Below are 21,363 nucleotides of genomic sequence, written 5' to 3'. Positions count from 1 at the left end.
GAACTCTCGAATCCGATATTTCGTCGCGTTACGTACTTGACTGGAGGCTTTTCCATCCCTCCGTGGAAAAGGAGGGGAGGAGAAAAAAGAGCCCTCTCCGTCTCCCTCTATTCCTCTCTCTCTCTCTGGACTTGCCTTGCCTTTCATTTATACCGTTAACCGCTTCCAGAATTTGCGGTCAGAGAAAGAACTCGCTCGAGAAACGAGAGAAAAAAAAAAGAAGGAAAAGAAAAAGAAAAAAAGGGAGAAAGAAAGAAAAGGGAGGAACGTTGATTTCCGGATTAAAACTCCTGCTTCTCGCATCTCGCATTAAACGAGCATCTCGATTTATTTAGCAACAACCGTAAAAGTAATGACGGATATTTACTTTTTTTTTTTTTTTTTAGCTATTCGAAATTCGGATTTTGCACGAGACATGAAAATAATTGAGAAGTAAGAAAAATATGTTGGAAATTAAAAGAAATTTATTTCATTAAAAATATATCAAATGATGTTTATCGATATTATGTATTTTTATTAATGTTTTATTCTTTATAATAATATTAAGCAAGTGATTATTAGAAAAAATAATATTTAATTCTCGAATAATATTCAGAGTAAACGTTAAATTGTAAATTTTATTGTAAAGTTGTACAATCAAATAATAAAAGTACAACAAATAATCGTAAAGAAATAATTTATTTTATAAAATGACAATAAATCGTTTAATAAATAAAAGTAATTAATTTACATTTTATGTTAAATACTTCGTAAAGTATTTATATTATTTCAAAAAATATAGGAGTGTTTAATAAAAACATGTATTTGGATTAAATTGTTTTGGAATAAACGATCGGAATATTATTAATATATTTATTTAATAATAATCATAAATCTAATGATGAACTTATCTATTATCTTATATCTATTCGATAGTCAAATTTCGATTTTCTATTAATTCGTAATCCAGGAATTGAAAACGTATACATATAGTTCTAATAAAGTGCAAGTGAATATTAATAAAATTTTGCTTTAATGCAATTTAAAATCGTTATTAATATTCGATTCGAGTGAAAAGATTAAACTTGCTCTGTAATTTATAATACATTTACCCAATTTCCCGAAGTCTATAGCTTAAAGGTACGATCACGAAACGTAGCTATTTCTTAATAAGGATATAGTTTTATGATCGGTATATACTTATATTAATAAGCTACAATTCCCTTGGTATTTTAATAATTATGATCTTCGATTTTCTTAATATAGGAAATTAAGATTTTTCATTTAAAAGAACATTTACGATAAGAAGAAAATATTCTATAAAATTAAATTCTGATGAAAATTATTTTAAAATGCATGAGAAATATTAGAAAAATAAAAAATAAAAATAAAATATAATAAATGAAATATTATAACAATTATTTTAATTAAAAATATTGTTAAATTATTAAATTATTATAAATATATAAAATATATTTATTGTATATATTTAAAATGAATTTTATTTATCATTAAATAATCAACTTATTTCACTAGAAAATATTTTTTTTTAGAAAACCATCATTTTTTTTCTTTCAAAATTAAAAAAAAATAAAATAAAATAAAAAAGATTAGATGTCTTTAGATTTTCAAATATTCATTAAATCTTTTACAAGTATTTTTTCGAATAGTATAATATTAATAATAAGAACTCGAATAGTATAACAAGAAATTAATACTATTTATTTAAAAAAATCAAAAAGAATTTTCTTTTTCTCTTATTAGTTTTTCTAAAAAAAATTTGTACATCAAAAGATCAATCACTTATTATGTAATAAGAGAAAAAAAATTAATAAATTCAAATTTTAAGTATTCTTAAGTAAGAAATCAAGTTTTCAAATATTCTCATTAATTTCTAAAAAAACAAATTGTAATATTTTAAGTATATTTGTTAAGTGTATTAAACCGTGTAAAAAATCGTGAAAATATAAATTAAAAATATTAAATACTGAAAAATAAAAATTATTATTTATTACGAATTGTAATTATAAATATTTATAATAATTATATAACACATATATCATTTATTTTTTTAATAAAAATAATTAATTTTGAACAGAAAATTTCTCATTCTTTTTTTACTTTTCTTTCTCATTTGTTTTATTTCATCTCTTTATTTCCTCAAGATTGCACCAGTTTTTAATATCATTTTTAATTAATACTTTCATAATATATATTTTATAACATATATATTTTTAAAATATAAAAAAGAAAAAACTTATCATCATCATCAATTGAATACTTTCAAGTATTAGCTTCACTAAGAATATCAAAACAATCAGAATAAAAAATTGTATCTAGGATTTCCAACCTTAAACCAGTGATTTATCTAACCGGAAGTAAAGGTGAAAGAAATCAGCAAGTGCAGTAAGAAATCTAATTGTCGTAGTCGTCCGCAGTCAGCCTACGTTGCATAAGAGAGAAAGAGAGAAAGTAAAAGAAACGTAGAAAGAGATAGAGAAGAGACCGCCTTTCCGGAAATGTTTTTCCAAGCGTGATCCCGCATCGGTGGGTGTCTCCAAGAGCGAGATAAATGAGCCAATTTTCCAAGGCTTAAGTCACCGGCAATATTGCAGGCTGCACAGTAGAACACTGAGGGCAATCCTCCGTCTTCTTAGATCGGTAACGTTTAATGCGTCGCCCGATGCCGATGTAGATCTTTCACTCTCTCACTCTCACTCCACTTCACTCTTTTCTTGCGATGCACACACGATGCAACCGTGCTACTCCACGTAACACACGAGTAGCATCCACGTAACCTATGTTCGCCCTCGAGCGTGAAGATGAAGAGCGTGGGATAATATTATAGTTTCATTGGAGCACCTGAGTCACGTTATACCGGTACCAAGCCGGCTGCTCGCACGGCTGCTTTGTTCCACCATTTGTCTGGATTGCACTCCCGAGGATCTTTATTTCAGATACACTCGCTACTTGATACCGTCGCGCCCTCTGTAACACGCAACTGTGCCGACCCCCCTTTTTCCTGTTTCGCGATTTATACGTAAGCACTTCTGTCAAGCGATCGCTTGACTTTTAACTTTATCATTGAAATGTATGGCCTGTAGGTAAGGTAGGGATCGAGATTTAGAACGTGCATTACGAGAACGCGTGTATGCCAGAGCGGAACAAAAAATCATAAATGCTATTGTAAATTTTATTTTCCAATAGTTATTTTTCAATATAAAAAATAATATTTGAGATAAATATGAATTTGGGTCGACAAATGTTTTTAAAATGTAACGGATTGTTTTAAAAATTATTATCTTTATTGATTTTATATTCTATTCGGTAATTTGTTATAATGTAATTTTTCTAGGTATATATGATTTTGGATGAAAAAAATTAAACGAATGAGAAAAATTGAACGTGTTCGTGTATAATTTCTCTACATTTTTAATTTTTTTCCTTTTGTTTGCACACATTTAAAAGCGTATTAAAAAAAAAAAAAATTAAAGCGATACTTAAAAAATTAATTTTACAGAAATTATCTTTTACTTATATTATATTTGCAAAATTAAAGAAAAAAATTTTTAATTAGAAGAATTAAAAGATAATTGTACGACTAATTTTTTCATTCCATCCTACTTTATATGCGTTGCAAGTGTCTGTATTCCAAATTAAGTATAATTTTTAAATATTTTAAATATTTGTGAATTATTTCAAATGTATTTAAATGCATATATATTATTTCACGTGCATTTAACAACGTTAAATTAATATACGTTACATTTAATATACGTTAAATGTATCCCTATTTTAATACACATAATTTACAAATTTCAAGATTACAGATAAAACAATAAATTAAAATAATATTTCTCTTAATAAAATTTATTTAATTAATTTTTCACTTTGATAATAAAGATATGATTCAAATGTGATTAAATATACATGAAGTCAAATATATATATTATTAAATACACGAGAAAACATTCAATATTTGAACTAAATCTATGTGATATAATTTTGCCTCTAGATTAATATAACATGTTTGGTATATTGAACTATATTTGAATCAAAAATTTTTATTAAATTCTATCATTTTGAAATGTATTTGTCTTAAGAAAATACAAATGATATTTTTATCATATTCTATCAAACATAAAATAAACATATAATTTTTTGAAAATCATGAATTAATAAAATCAACCTTTTTAAGTCCACATTTTTTTTAGAGATAATAAAATCTTTTTTTATTAATTATTTTAGATGATAAAAACATATCTTCTTAATTATAATTCATTGATAGAATACATAATCCTTTGCAATGTGTTTTTTAAAAAATACATAAATATAATGTATTCAAGTTTCAGATTTATTTTACCAAAAAAAGAAATTATATTTTACTATTCAGATATGTAATAACTAACTAAACTAAACATTATGTGAAGTATAAAAATGACTAATTTTTATTTTATTGGCCAGTCTGTTTTCGCATAAAATTTCAACAAATTGCATTTATCTGTATCAAATTTAACAAGTTTCATCTAATAAAATAATATAAATTGCAGCATACGTTCCACGTCTCTAGTTATTCTATACCATAATTTGTTCGCTTATCTTTCCACTTATCTCGGGAGATCCAGCTCTTCGTTACCGTTCATACCGGCACACGTTTTCGTTTCGTACAAGGATTATTATCCGGCAACGTTCACTTCTCAAAACGAGAAGACGATGAGTGTTGAATAATGTTATGAGCTCGTTGAATCACCCGAGTCACGTTACGCGGTACTTGAGGAATCACGGAGAGCTTTGTTTCACCGCTTCCTTGAATTATACACTTTCAACTATTTATTTCATCGAATCTCCGATATTTTCTTTTGTTTAGAAAAAAAAGGAAATACTGTTTTTACATTATTTCCAATCCCTTTTTCATCGTGATTTAAAATTTTTTATATTATATAAATTATATAAAAATTTTCATATTGCAATTATCGAGAACATACGTTCTCATCACTACAATTATAATAATGGAGCACTGATTTGATTTACTTTTCAAATATTACAATGGTAATACATTTCATATAACATACATTATTTCATATGTCGTTATGATATATAACTATAATTATGATTATATGATAAATATTATATAGTATCTTATGAGATATTTTATACATTTTTGTACATTATACGTTTTTCAGATTTTTCTACATTTAAATTTATTATAAATTATATTTTATATTATTTATCAATTAATATAAATGAAATAATAAATAAATTAACGTAATGTAAACTTTTACATTATATTTTCATCATATTAATATTTTCAATTTTTACATAACAAATATCCTATAAGAATATTAAACCATACATATCGATTGATATCCCAAAAATATATAAATTTATTTAAAAATGTAAAATTAATTTTCATATGTTTTATAATATTTTTACTTCGAATAAATTAAAAATCATGGTAATGTAATCATATATGAAATATTTGGAGAAATTTACATTTATAATTTAATATTTAAAAAGAAAGGAACATCATTTGTATTATATTTTCTGATATTATATTACTTTAGATTATAACTTAAAATATAACATGATATCATTTATTGGTTACACCTGTATTTAAAATATTTTTTTTAAATAATGTAATTCCATAGATAATTATATCCAAAGATAAATATATCAAATATATTTTCATTCATAAATTTGTCTCTTAACAATATACTTTGATACTAATTAACTGTATTGCAAATAAGTATTATGTTTTAAATCAATATAAATCTATTTCAATCCTTTAATATATAAATTCCAAACAACAACACGTTATATAACTGATAAATGTTCCATTATACAATTTTAGTTCTACATGCATTAAAAAAAAATTAATTTATCACACTATAAATTTTATTTTTTCCAATTACGTAAAAAGAAAAAAGAATCCACGAAAGTTTACGGCAGAAAGAATCGCAATATTAAGAAAAACAAATTTAAGAAAAATATTTATTCATTAATAAAGCAAAACGTTTACAGACTTATGAATGAGATTGTACTTCGAAACAAACCACTTTTTCCATTTCCCGCAAAGAAATCATCACTTCTCGCGTCGAACACCGGTGCAACAACCAGAAACGAACGCGAGAATATAAATAAGAGGAAAAATATTCGTCACTAGCAAGGACCCACTTAACATTCCTCCAACTTCTCTTCACGAGTCGCGTGGTTAGCCGTGGAATTCCTCCTGAATCGTCAAGTCCTTTCACGTAGAACTCGATTTATTTCTCTCATATAATCGAGCCGTGGTTGCTTCCAGCATGTAAAAGTGCACCGAACAAGAGAGAGAGAGAAAGAGAGAGAGAGAGAAAAGAGAGTGAGGAGGAAAATACAGGTGGAAGGAAAACAAAGTGGAAAGAGAGGAAAGCTAGGAATACAGAGATCGACGCGAGAGTGCGTCCTGGTGCGTATATATGTTGGTTGCTCTTTATGAAAGGCGAGTAGCTAAACCGCTTTCGATTTGTAATCCGGACAGAGACGCATTCGTTCCTAGATTTACAGACGAAGGTTGGAAGTAAGAGGAGAAGATACGGGCGAGAAAAGGGGGCGAAAAGTCAGAAAAATAGAAAAGCAGAATGTATGGAGAGAGAGAGAGAGAGAGAGAGAGAGAGAAAGAGAGAACGATCACACCGGTCGTATTTCGATTCAAAGGAGCAATAACGGTTGAATCCGATTTCCTTCCTTCCAGCCACCCACAGTCGACCACCCTTTCTAACTAGCTGCACCTTGATCGTATGAAATATTTCGTGTGGCAGGTTATGTTTTCGCAAAGTCGATTACTATCGTGTATATATACAGAATGTTTGTGTGTGTATGATATTTCCTCTGTTTGTCAATATCGAAATTTTATATTTTTATATCTATCTTTTATATCTATTCTTAGCATTCGAGTGAAAAAATTTTCGAAAAAATTGATTATGAAAGGAAAAGGATGCTCGTTAGGTATGCAAATAAGTATCCGCGTTTTTTTTCTTTTTCTCTTTTTACACGATTATTTTTCTAGGCGTAAAAGAAGAACTAAAAATATCCGGATATAGTTGCATGATATTAAATCTTGATGGGACGATAGCACACGTCACTGACATGAAAGTTTTTTCAACGTACCACTATCACGTACAGGCTGGTCCTTCCCTGAATTAAAATCTCAGACGTGAGTGAGCTTTCATGCTGCATATAGTATGCTGCACTCCACGTGTCAGAGATGTGCATCGCACCTAGACCAAGTGTCATCGACGCGTCGTGTTATATGTCTGGTGCATTCAGTTGAAACTATATCGTCGTGCTGTTTTTCTTCTTTATCTCTTCTTTCTCTTTTTCTTCTTTGTGCACAATTTCGTGAATTTCTTTCTTTTTTTTCCTCTCTCTCTCTCTTTCTCAAAGAAAACAATCGTTTCAATCGTGTGAATTTATCCGAAAAACTGGATCTTGTGAAATTTCTTATTTATTTTTTATTTTATATACAATGTAAAAAATAATAATTATATGATAGAGATAATAATGCTTATTTATTGTAACAAAATAAAATTTGTCTTTCATTATGATCAATATCAAATTCCATCGATTATAAACATTTTATTTTATAATTAAAATTTTAAAAAATACATTTAATAGATTTTTTTAATACGATTAAACATTTCAGAATCTGCGCTCCATTGTGAATTTTATTGTGAATTGATGAATTATTACGTCAACACAATATAAGGTCTTAATAAGTTCAAATTTATCTGTCTCACTTCAAGGAAAGTTAACTATACAAATATAGTTAAAGAACTATATACGTAGTCAGTCTACGTGACATTTTAGTCGAAGAACAAATGCTTGCTTCCTCTATATTTCTTCGAATCATAAATGAAACTTCGCAACGAGCTCGCGTTAGAACAATTGCGCTTCCTGATATTCGCGACTCTCTTTCAGAACGTGCTAACTTTCAACTTGGAAGGTGCACGTGTGCCAATTTGATGGACAAAGACGTTGGAAAAGGAAGAGAAAAAGAAGAATCGTGGAAAATAAGTATAATATCTAGTTAGTCCGGAAAAAATAGAGCGATAATAGGAAAATGAGTAAGACAGAAAAAAAGAAATAGCTAGACAAACAGAAAGAGGAGGGAGAGAAAGAGAGGAAAGTTACGTGGAATAAAATGGAAAGATAACATTGAGATAACATTAACATCTGAAAAAGGAGATATTATTGCATGCACTTATATATATGTATTATTTAACGATTTTTGTATTTTGTTTTTTTCTTGACACTTATAGTAATTTAGAAATGAAATAATGTTTTTTTAAAGATATATGAAATATAAAAATATGATAAAATATAGTAAAAATTTAATCTATCAAATAATCGAATAAATGTTCAAATTCAAAAAAGAATTCTCTCAAATGTGCTATACGTATAATATTGTTGAGTTGTTTTTTCTTGTTTTTCTAATTGAAAATAAATATATGCAACAAAATTTCGTTTGTCTATTTTAGTGTAAAGAAAGTTTGTTATTACATATACAATTACATAAATAATATATGCAATGTTTTAATCAATAAATCTGTATACATAATTCTTTATATTAATATTTATTTATTATATTTCAAAAAGAACAAATATATAGAAAAAATTATTTTAAAAATATCAAAAAAACATTTGAATAAAATTATCAAATAAAAAAACATATTATAAATATTAAAATTCTTATTCTTTTTTATAAATTTTATGATAATCAAAATTAGATTAAGATACAAAAATGTAATGTTTTTTTTTTCAAATTTTATAAAATACAGTAACAAGAATTATATATTATTATTTCTACTGAAAATTCAATTTTCAAAGAAAAAATTCAAAAGAAATCTTCAATTTTAGCAATTAAAATCCAAATTTACAATTTTAATTATAATCTTTAGAAAAAATTAAAGAATTCGTATATATCTTTATTTTTTTTTTCGATTTAAATATACTTCAATCATGAAGTAAAAAAAAAAAACATATATATATAAAAAGGAATAATTTAAATAACCGAAGCAATGCGGAACAACTTTCATACATAATCTTTTCACAACAAAATGTTATCAGTAACGAAAATTCCTGACGGTATGCGGGCAACAATAATTAGCACACAGAGGTAGCAACTTTAAAATTAAGTGTCGTAAATTTTAATGAACCCGGTTTTGCACGCACGCACGTGACTCCACGCGTTTGCGCCGCTATCTCGAAAAGATTGCTCCTCGAGACAGGAAGCACTGGGTGACGTGCAGACGTGCTACAGTGAATCCGCTCAACTTTTCCCTATTTTGTCGAACATCTACCACTGTTTTGTACGTTTTTTAAAATTATTTCTCATAATAATATTCCACGTATTTTTTGTTCTAATAATATTTTTTTAAAAATTCACACTACGCTTTTTTTACTAACCTTCAAAATTTGGAAATTTGTTCTATATATTCTGTGTAATTAAAAAAATTCAAAAGTACAATCAATCACAAAAAAAATTCATTCATTTTGAATAATCTGATTTTCAATCATTTTTTAGAATCATAAAATTTTCAAACTTTTATCATTCTTTCATATTTCATTCATATAATTCTGTTTGAAAATATTTTTTTAACAACAGAATAGTAAAATATTAAAATTTGAATATTTTATAGTTTAAAAATTTAATTAATCTATCTTGTATCTTTACAAAATTATTTTAATAAAAGAAATTAATGAAATTTTAATAAATTTTGATTTCATCTGTTTGGATATTTCATTAATAAAAAAATTGTTTCATGCATAATTCATTACAACATTATAATCTATAAAATATCACTACATTTTTCATACAAATTTTTAAATATGTTATTTTATAATGCCTCGATCAAATTTTCCACATATAATTGGAATGAAGAAATAGATTTTTCTCATACACATATTTCATATCTTATTTCATTTTTATGCATTATACCAGAAGACATGCTTCGTTAAAGATACCGAATATTCAATGTAGCCTTATATTTCTAGGACCGATTATACGTACAAAAGAATAAACGAACAACGAAGAAGTCAGTCACAAATATAATAAATGTCAGAAAAACGAACGCATCTCACGAAATAAAATATAGTGAATTTTATTTCTTCAATTTCATTTATATCGTTACATTCCTTGTAATTTTATTTCAATGATAAATAAAATTATACGCGTTCACAACGTTTTGTACAATACATATAATATATACACGTACTGTTCGTATTAAATTTCAAATTGTAATTACTTAACATGCTCCACTAAATATCTTCATTAAAATTTATTTAAATACCCATAATCGAATAGCATTACTCCAATTAGCTTCACAGCACGATCGATTTTGTGTTACCTGTCACGATACATATACTTTAATATTACATGATTTTGTATATTCACTGATTCTATGATGTATTGTTGAGATAACAATCGATATATTAATCGCAATTTTAAAGATTATAATTATTGAAATGTTTAAATGATCAGTTTGTACAGATGAATAGAGGAAAAGGTGATAAATTGTAATCTCCAATAAAATCAATATTGAAATGACATCTATGATTTTATACAAAGATACGTTTGTAACAACAAAAAGAAAAAAAAATGATACGAATTTTCAAATTTTTACTTATAACGGTATAAATATCTTTTGTAAATCAAAAAGTTTTTTTTCTAATTTTCTATATATCAATTTTTTTTTATTTTTTCCATTTTAGAAATTTGTTACGATGTTTTTAAGATTATTTTAATGATATATTTGTTTATTATAATAAGAAATTTTATGAAATTTTTTAATTGTTTATGAATACATGTATGCATATGAAAATAATGAAACTTAATTGTCAATTTGAATAAATATGTTGTTTTTTTTTTATTTCTTAAACACATTTATATATTTATATATTTCACATTATTATTTTATGCGTTACGTGTAAAAATAATATTGTATAATTTTATAATCTCTAATATATATAATATATATAATATAATATAATCTATAATATATATCTCGTCCATATCATTCGTTTTCAAAAATAAAAACGAAATTTCCTAATTAAGCATTTTCTTTCTTATTCGAGATTTTTAGATATGAAAAGAGGAATGTATGAGGATTAAATTAAATTAAGTCGTTTAATTTTCGAAAAAATGATAAAAATTCGGTTTCACATTAACAACTGATTTCTTTCCAGGAACATTAACGAAGAGTCATTATCTCTGTAATTAGGATCTTGGAAGTCACGGATTACCGAACATTTGGCAAGCACGTGCGCCTCCAACACCCAGTCTCCCTTAGCTATTGGCACATCATAAACCTGAGGTCGTGTCACAGCAATTAACGGACCCATTAACCACGAAAGCACCTGGGGCCCTTTTGACTCCTTGTGACCCTCCCTGTGGCGGATGTCACTCTCATGTAAGTACCTTATAGTGGACGAGAGTTGTAAAGACTGAAATTGGTTACGAAGGTTCCAAGAGATATTCCCTAAATTTATTATATAATTTATTGTATAATTTATTATATATTAAACATACTAATAATTTAATTTCCTGTAATCTAGGTAAATATTAAAGATGTATAGGGAAAGGTATTTGATCTCCATGTTTCGCCATATGATCACTTGTTATACTGTGTGAAATAAATATTCATTACTTTTTTATCGTATTGGACATATATAGAAAATTTCAGTGTATTTTAAATAAGTGTAAAAATTTATTGGAATGTAATAATTTTATATTTGAAGCAAGCTTAAAAATTCTGTTAATATAATATTATGTAATCAATAATTTTGGGTGAATTTTATTAATTATAAGTATAATAATGTATTAAAAAATGATAATTTTGTATACATCTATGAAAAATATTTCATTAATAATGTGTTTGAATAGTTTAATTGATTCATTCATTTTTTTTAGTGTTCCTAATATAATTTGAATGATTTAACAAATAAAATATTTTTAAAATGTGATTATTTTTATGTTTGTTATAATAAAAACATAGTTTTTAAATATAATCTTAATAAAAATATGTTTAAAAACTCATAAAAACTCATTAATTCATAAACATGAATATGTAGATATATATATTTATATAATAATAAATAAAATTTAAATAATTGTAGCAATGGCAGCAAATTAAAGAAAAACAATTTTTTATCAAAAAAAAGAATCAACTTTAAATCTGATTAAAAAATCAAACAATTAAAACTTCATAAAACCATTTGAAATTTTACATCTCTTATCTTTTATAAAAAGTTAAAAAATATGTACGAACAGAGATTCAAAATGAGTAATTAATTTAACTTAAATAGAAACACCAAAAAAATGTTAGAATTTTACATTCCTCAAATATTCCAAAATGTTAGAATAAAATATTCTAAATTAAAAAAGTTAAAGCCATATAGTTTATTATATGAAATAAACATACATTTCAATTTAGACAATTGGTTACAAACATTACCAAAGTTACATTTAAATAAAATAAAATTAAAGAATATATATTTTTCTTTATTCCTATGAATTCATTTTTAATTCATATTTGGAAAATATTATAGGAAATGTCCTATATTTGTAAAATATTCGTTCAAGTAATATTCATTCACAAAAGATTAAAATTATATGTATATTCATAATAAGAATAGAAATAAAAATTTAGAATAAACGAATTACAATTAATATAAATAAAATCAATCAATATGGATAATATTTAATTTACTCTCTATTATATCGAATTACTACAAAAATAAATAAATAAATAAATAAATCAAACATGTTACTTTGCATACAATTTTTCTCCTCGTTCATCCTCTTTTCCTTACTTTATTAGGGAAATTCAATTGAAAGAAACATGCACGCCAAAATGCATCACGATAAATTTGGTTATTCATCAGAAACTTTTCGTGTCGTTTCGATCGATCGATTATCAGTAGATTTGCGTACGTACCGGCATGCTTTAATCATTGGACCGATTTATGAGTCGCGGTCATGCGATAGTAAATGCACGATATGTTTTCTCCGTACGTATATCTTGCAAATGAGATTTTTCAATGAAGATTTTTCATAGATCCAAAGATCTCATTATTCGTTTTTATTTTCGTTGTCCAATTGCACGAGAAATTGAAATTGTACATTTAGAAATGGAATCTCTTCAAATTTACGATGAATGAGAAATTTATGAATACAGGATCCTCCATTACCCGAATATCCTAGTGATCGAATGTTCTAATCGAATATTCTATTATTTAAATTAAGTATGTATTATCTATCGTATATTTGTAATAATGCGAACAAATGTCTTTCCTTATCACATTAATGGAAATAAAATTTAATTTAAAATTGAGCATGTTGAACATATTCACATGGTATAAATACAATAATATTGAAACGTAAATATGTATGTTTAGTGTTAATTACTGATGAAATCGGAAATAAGAAATTAAAAAGTTATGATATAAAATAATATTGAAAATCTTTAATCATTAACATTAAAAAACAAAAGGATGAAATTGAAAATTATTTGCAAGATATAGAGATTCCTTTGCACACTAAAATATTTGTGCAATTTGTACAATTAAAAAAAACATAGAATCTTTAATTTTTAAAATTATTATATTATTAAAATTTAAAATTAATTTAAAAATTATTTTTTACATCATTATCCGAATTTGCTCAAAATATAAAATAATTCATTTAAAAAGAATCTGTTTTTCAATATCAAATATTTTTTATTTAAACGATATTGTCTTCCTATTAGTTCGAATAATGGAGATTTCTACTTTAAACAAATATTTTACATAAATAAGTATCTATCATTTATTATGGAAAAATTATTTATGTATTTGCAAATATTTGCAAACGATTCATATTTTATATTGTATCATAAGCAACCTGATATTTATATATGAATTGCATTTTTTCAATTTGAATTTCTTTTTGTTAAGGAAAACAAATATTTAAGTTTTATAATTAAAGAAAATTTAAACATTAGGAAAAAAAAATCTGAGAATAAAAAAAATATTATTTTTAAATTTTGTAGGTCGGTGAAATTTAAAAATTGTTAGAAGAAAATCTTTTAAATAATTATAATAGATGTTTTTTATACTATAGAACAATGATATATAGAACATTGATATATTTCTTCATTATGAAAGTAAATTTATAAATATTTCTCAATTATTTGACATTTAAAAATAAATTTTAGAATAATTAAAAATTATAAAAATTATGTAATCAAAAATATACATATGTATCTATAACAATTTTCTTTTATTTTAAAACTAACAAATAATTGCAAGCTATAAATTATTTTTACACTCATAAAAAAAAGTATTTATAAAGAATCATTAAATATTAAATTATTAAAAAATTATTAAATATTTGAGGATTTTTTTTTTAATTTAATAATAAAAAAATGAAAGTACAACAATATATGGAATCTTTAAGATAATAATACAAATCATAAACATCAAATAAATTAATGAAATTCTAAATGAAATTCAAGAAATAAAAAAAGTATTATAGCTAATTGAAATTTTTTTTTATTTTGTAATAAATTTTTTCATATCAAATATAAGAAATATAACGAGAAAAATACAATCATTCAAGTTATTCGCATATTCAAATATTCTATTTCTGAATTTTTTTTATTTTTTATAGGAAATAATTGTTTAAAATTGTTTTGTTACATATAATAATATACAAAAATTCTTTCTTAAAATATAGAAAAAACACTAGGTATAATTATCAAACAAAAAAGATTAAACTTATACATTTTTTTATTATATTTTATAAACAAATATTTACATTTGTCATATTCGAATATTAACAAGTTACATGGATTCATTAAAATCCTCTTTCACCGAATGAACACTATTTCCGCAATAAAATTATTTATATATTTATAAATTCAATAAACTGTTTACATTTCCATATATACGATATAACGATATTTAAATAACCCTTTTCCATTGCAAAACAAACAATTTAAACGATACTATATCAACCATAAATTGAACGATGGCGAATATTTATGTAACCATATATTTTGCGTTATTTTTGCACGCATTATTTACTTTGTTTTGAACTAAACGAACGTGAAACATCGTTAACCCGGGAACAAAATTTTTTCCTCCCCCCCATTGTCCATTGTTTCCCCGGTTACGATGAAAATGTCTAGAACAAACATACCTAGCTAATAGCTTGGTTTCGTGTATGCTCTTTTCAAATGTCCACTCTCAAAATTATCTGTGAACAAAGGCCCGTGAAAATAGTAGAAAGAGATGCGAGTTTGTATTTTCCATTCGGACCCCTCTCCGTTCCGCCCTCCATCCCCCCCCCCCCTGACTTTGTGTTTGAACGCATCGTTGACCCGTTACAAACCACTCTCTCGTGGAGACCGCATAATAAACAAAACTGCAAATGAGACTCTCAACTCGGCCCTTTTTTCTTCTCGCGATGTTTCCTCGTCCTCTCTTATGAAGTGAGTGACAGGGAGAGGAGATAGGCAAAGGCAAAGAAAAATGAAGGAAAAAAAAAAGAAAAGAGAGAAGAACTCGAGGATTCGTGTACCATTTGATACGACCTACGTTTGTTCCTTCTTCTTTGTCGCCATGTAAATTAAGTGCACCAGTTTTAATGAACTCGTACTTACATGCGTACACAATGTTTCGTTGGAATTACATGCATGCCAAATTTGCTTCATTCCATGTATTTTTGTTCTGAGAGGAACGACCTGAGATGACTGGCATTCAAAAAAGATATCGTTTTAGTTATAATTGGATGACACTGTTGAACCATTATATCAATTTATACATGTACCATCTGTCGATAATACTTTAATGATAAATTGACGAGGATCGACAAATTACCATTGTACCATTCAAGTATAAAAGAAATATAGATATTTCTTTTCAATACATTTGCTGTCAAAGCATTGATAATTCTTAACATTTGTTATATCGACAATATTATATTTTAATATAATATGTTCATTATTGTAAAAATATGTGATTATTTGTCTACAAAATTAATATTAAGTTAAGTTAGATTAAATGGTTTTAATATTTTTTTTTAATAGTAGTCATTATCATCAATAAGAACATTTTTCTTGATATATGTATACATATGTATATATAATCATCAATATGTGTAATGTTTATTTTGATTTTTAATCACTCTTTTTCCATTCATTGTCCTTTTCAATTCTACTATATATTTCATAATGCTTCATTTAGATTCTGAGTATTTATTCAAGATTTATAGTTGCAAGTTTTCTTATCATTAGACAACAGCTTCTTCCTCATTATAATAATTTATTTAATTATAAATAAATAAATGAAAATTTTTTAAATATATGTTTTTAAATATATAATGATAATATTAAATGATATTATAATATATATAAATAAATATTTATAAATAATTATTTTTTTTACATGCAATTTTTTATAAATGCAATATTAGTTATTATAATTAGATTTTATAGAAATAAAAAATTGATTATACATAAATTATAATTATAAATAATAAATAATAATTATAAATAATAAATTATAAATAAATAAATTCATATTTACTTACTATTTGTAGGTTTTCACATAAAAGAACATAAAAATGTTGAGACTTACCTGTAACAAATAAAAAATCAATTTACATTGAATAATGAAATATAACATAATAATAATAATGTAAAAAATATTAATGTAATATAATAATATAATAAGAAATGAAGCCATTCAAATGTATTACAAATTTTTACATATTTATATTATGTAAAAAATTGTGAGATTCATTCAAAATATTTATTTTTACGCTATATCAATATATTTACATTATAATAAATATTTATAACAAAAGTTAATATAAATTTTATATAGAATTGATTTGAATATAATGAAAAGCTTTTTCAAAAAAATTTATAGTTTAATTTATATAAATTATTTGAGTTGGTGTGAATTATTTTTGACCAAAACTATTATCTGATAATCATTCATTATGCTCGATGTAACAGAATATGAATTATTTTTAACAAAAAAATTCTCCTGTAAAATTTTTATAAATAATTGGCACATGTAATGATTTATAATATTTTCATCATATACCGCACGTACATTTTTCAGTTTTATACAGAGTCCATATCTCCATGATAATATAACATAATGTAGCGGAAATATATTTTTTCATTTTCCATTTTTAATCCTCAGTAATAGATGATAAACCCTTATTAATTTTAAAATTTCAACATTGTTTCACACGTGTTGAAATATGATTTTTTAAATTCTGTACATTCGTTATAAAATATATAAAACAAGTGATAATTAATGTTAATTATCGATAAAAATTTTTCAATTAATCTAATATGTCCAATTATTTTATGATACATTAACAAAAATATATACCCTACTTAGATAATGAAAGATTTCTGTGTAAGGATAATTAAGAAGCTTTAAGACAAATCCTCTACTTTAGAAAAATATCAAATATATATTTTATTTCTTTTTTTTTTTTATTTTATACTTTTTTTTTATGCAAAATAAATTCTCATATTGATAATCTTCAGAATGTTAATATATTCGTATAATATTTTTGAAAAGTTAATTTAGAGGCCAAAACAAACAAAAATTAATGAAATTATCGATTAAGGCTTATTTATTGAGTTATAAGAAATTTAAATTTGCGTTAGATGAAGCAAGACAAAAATAGAATATGATAGCGATATAACAGAAATATTCATTTTAGCTAACCTCAAGTTTAAATTATTTATAATTATATAATAAAGGCATATCTTGATTATACTTATTACTTTGCATACATTACAAATTATAAAATTGGAATAATCAATGTAAGATCAATACTAGTATATTAATTTAAGTGTCAAAATATTCAAAGTTTTAAATATTGGTATCATTTTTCGATACCAATATCTCTTAATACTTTTTAATATTTTTTAAATTAAAATTGTATTATTGAATTAAGAATTCCGATAGGTATTCAAATATCGATCTCTGTTTGATAATTTACAAGGATTCCAATATTTATTCGATACTCTCGTTCTAGATGTGACAATTAAACTATTATTACACTGCATTTATCTCGTTTCCTGTAATTATATATATTATCTCGCTTTATAGCATCAAGCTACTAATATCTGGTTTTTGATTGCAATATTTAAAAATGAAGTATCGAATAACTATCTAAGTCTTCTTAACAAATAGATATCGATACTTATTAACGATATTCAAATGAATCAATATTAAAGTACTTAATAATAGATAATTAAAGTTTCACTTATTTGATATCATTTCTCGATATACTTTTTAAAACGTCGTGAGTGATATTGCATTGAATCAAAAACAATTTTGCAATTTTTCCACCAATCTTTATTGATTTAAGCATAGCACAACAAAGTGAAAAGATAAATACCTATACAATTAAATAAAACGAAATAGATGCAATATTATGTTTAACATAATATTACTAAAAAAAAGTAAACATTATAGAAATAGATATCAAAGTATCGATATTTTCGCGAGATATCAAATAGTTTTCGACATATTGATAAAATATTGATTTGACATGACGCTTCGAGAATATCGAAAAATGATTGACCAAATACAAAAAATACAATTCTGATAATCTATCGATACTTCCTGTCGAATATTTTGATTCCGAATCATTTGAATACTATCGTTAATCTTATTATTTAATGGTACATTCTTCTTTCCACCATATTTCTTTGTCTTTCACCCGAAAATAAGAAATGTATGCTAAACTTATGCGGGCCCGCCGATAAATTTGCATAACAGATACTAGGTATTCGTAGACGTGGAATAGAGCAAGCTGTGCGGTTACGATAACACGAGGCCAGGGGAGAAGATATGCACGATGTCTACATACGTAAACGTATGGAAACTCATGGCTCGATCGACATGAGTATATAGACTTCTGTTTTGGCACCCAACGTTTTCTATCGTTTTCTATCGATTTCGATTCATCCAACGTTTAACATTCGTCTCGAGCACCCGCTTATCTGCGTTAACGTTTCCAGAGAAATCATTCTTCTTCTCTTTTTCTAAAGACCTATTCGTAGACGGATAGATACGTAACAACGACGAGAATTTTTATTTCTTTTTCGTATTTTCACGAAAAGAAATGTTGAATGAATGAATACATTTTCTATAATGAATATGCAATATAAATATCAGGTTGTAATATATGACACCAGTCGTTTATTCCACAGCTTTAATTTGAATGCCATTAAATTTTATCCCAATCAATATTGTCTCGCAATATTGATTCTTATAATTCTAAACTCTGAAAATCTACGTAAAAATTCGAAGAAGGAAGAAGATAAATTATTATTAATTTTTTTCTCTCTTTAAAGTTAAAAGATGTTATAGATGTTATATCTAAAGTATTCACCGAAAAAACGCTTCACGCATAAAGATAACTTCGTCAGTAAGTACGTGTGTTTCGAGAAACTGGAACGGGATGAAGATTTCACAGAAACAATGGGTCGAGTATCGTAGATATTGCGCGCGGTCACTTGTCGAGGAAGTTCGATACCGGTTCGAATATACGATAATGGTACACGGAACAAGCGCAGCGGACATAAGCGGTCGCATTGGATAAGTGTACGAATTCAGTGGGCCGTTCATGATTGTCACCGAGTTTTGTTCCTCTGGTTTGGTAGAGTCACGCTGTAAGAGCGCAACATTCAAGTTACCACATCTCGTGCAACCTGTTCATTCTCGACTTATCGTTAATCCTTTGCGGAAATGTTCGTGTTCGAAATTGTTTTTGCAGAGATTTGTTTTTCGAGGAAATTAAAAGAATAAATATTTATGCGATACAAATACGTATCGATCTTCAATTTTTCCTTTGACAAGAATATATGAGTGAATGCGATTAAATTATTATATTTTATTTATTATTATATTTGGATAAATCATACATGATAAAGATATTGATAAATGAAATTAAATTTTTCTTGAAAATGTACAATATTTTGGAATGAATAAAATATAGAGCAAAATAAAAATGTTATAGAGAATTTTTAATTCTTTTATTAAATAAAATGATTTTGTAATTTTTTGTTCAAAATTATAATGAATTATATATGAAGGAAAGAAGAAAGACGAAAAATTCTATTACGAATAATCCAAAGTAAACACGGAAATGAATCGTGTGAGTAGCAGGTGGCGAAATAAATCGGAGATTTAGTTCTCCCTACTTCCGTTACGTTGCTATAGAAGGTTTCTAAGAATATAAGTCTTTGCTCGAACATTTCAACTAACGATAAGAAAGAAATATTTCCACCATTTATTATTCTTCGCAGTTTCTATTTGATATCTAACAATTTGTTTAATTTGTTTATCAAAATGTATTATTTATGCAATTATTTTTTTAAATTAATTTATATCTTATTATTATTTTAGATATTTTATAAATTAAATTATTTTAATTTCTAGAATTTATTTCATCTGATTTAAATTTAGTTTATTTCTCATATTTTCTTTCTTATATTTTTTTTAATATCGTAATTTTAAAAATTTTACGCAAAATGAAAATAAAAAGGATTAATTTCGCAAAAATATAATTAGAATATTCTTTATGCTATCCTTCATCTTTTTTCAAAAAAGATGAAATAATGATCCATCTAAAGGATGGATTGTTATTTAATATAAATTTTTCAATGAAACATTTTGTGTTTTTCAATAAAAATTAAAAAAAAATTGTATTTAATCTTTAGATTTTATCAGAAATTTAGCCCAAATTTCTTCATCCAAAATTATTTATATACAGAAAAAAATATAAAAAATTTCTTAAAAATAAAAAATTAACATTATTGTAAATTATTAAACAAAAAAATTTATAAAATCAATAAAAATAACAATATTTAAATGATTTGGACCATTTCAAAAAATTAATTGTTCAAATTTTTATACCTTGATTACATTCTATCCAACTTCTATTAATTAACTATTAAAAGTTATAAATTTATATATCAAAAAAGAACTTGTATATTACTACTATGACTATTTTTAGATTAAAAAAAGATAAAGCATATAGCACATCTCTACTTACAAAGATAGATACAATTCTACAACCATCTCTCTTAGATTTAAAAGATGAAAAATAAACGCGCATTCATAGCACTCTCATAGCATTCACAGGAATCGATATTAATTCTACAATTTTACAATCAACAATACTATTCATCTTAGATTTAAAGAAATAAACGCATATTCATAGCTCTCCATTTACTAAAAATACAATCTTGCTATTTTATAACAATATTTTCGAAATGATTTATCCGCTGAACTGTATTCCAATTTCACGTACGGCCATCAAAG

At 25.1% G+C, this 21,363-nt stretch overlaps 1 protein-coding gene and 1 long non-coding RNA gene across 6 annotated transcripts in view; one reads left to right on the top strand and one right to left on the bottom strand.

Moving 5' to 3' along the window:
• The window catches only part of LOC113218975, a 42,455-nt gene extending 30,751 nt beyond the window's left edge, over positions 1-11,704 (top strand). Inside the window, exons 2-3 of the long non-coding RNA XR_003305281.1 lie at positions 11,238-11,426; positions 11,572-11,704. This is a non-coding gene — a long non-coding RNA (uncharacterized LOC113218975). The remainder of the gene's footprint in view (positions 1-11,237; positions 11,427-11,571) is intronic.
• The window catches only part of LOC413382 (SAM and SH3 domain-containing protein 1), a 468,674-nt gene that overhangs the window by 230,879 nt on the left and 216,432 nt on the right, over positions 1-21,363 (bottom strand). The gene's annotated exons all lie outside the window — the stretch shown is intronic.

The sequence above is a fragment of the Apis mellifera genome, linkage group LG9, assembly GCF_003254395.2.
Source record: "Apis mellifera strain DH4 linkage group LG9, Amel_HAv3.1, whole genome shotgun sequence".
NCBI classification, from domain to species: domain Eukaryota; kingdom Metazoa; phylum Arthropoda; class Insecta; order Hymenoptera; family Apidae; genus Apis; species Apis mellifera.
This window is presented reverse-complemented; position numbering and strand designations above follow the sequence as displayed.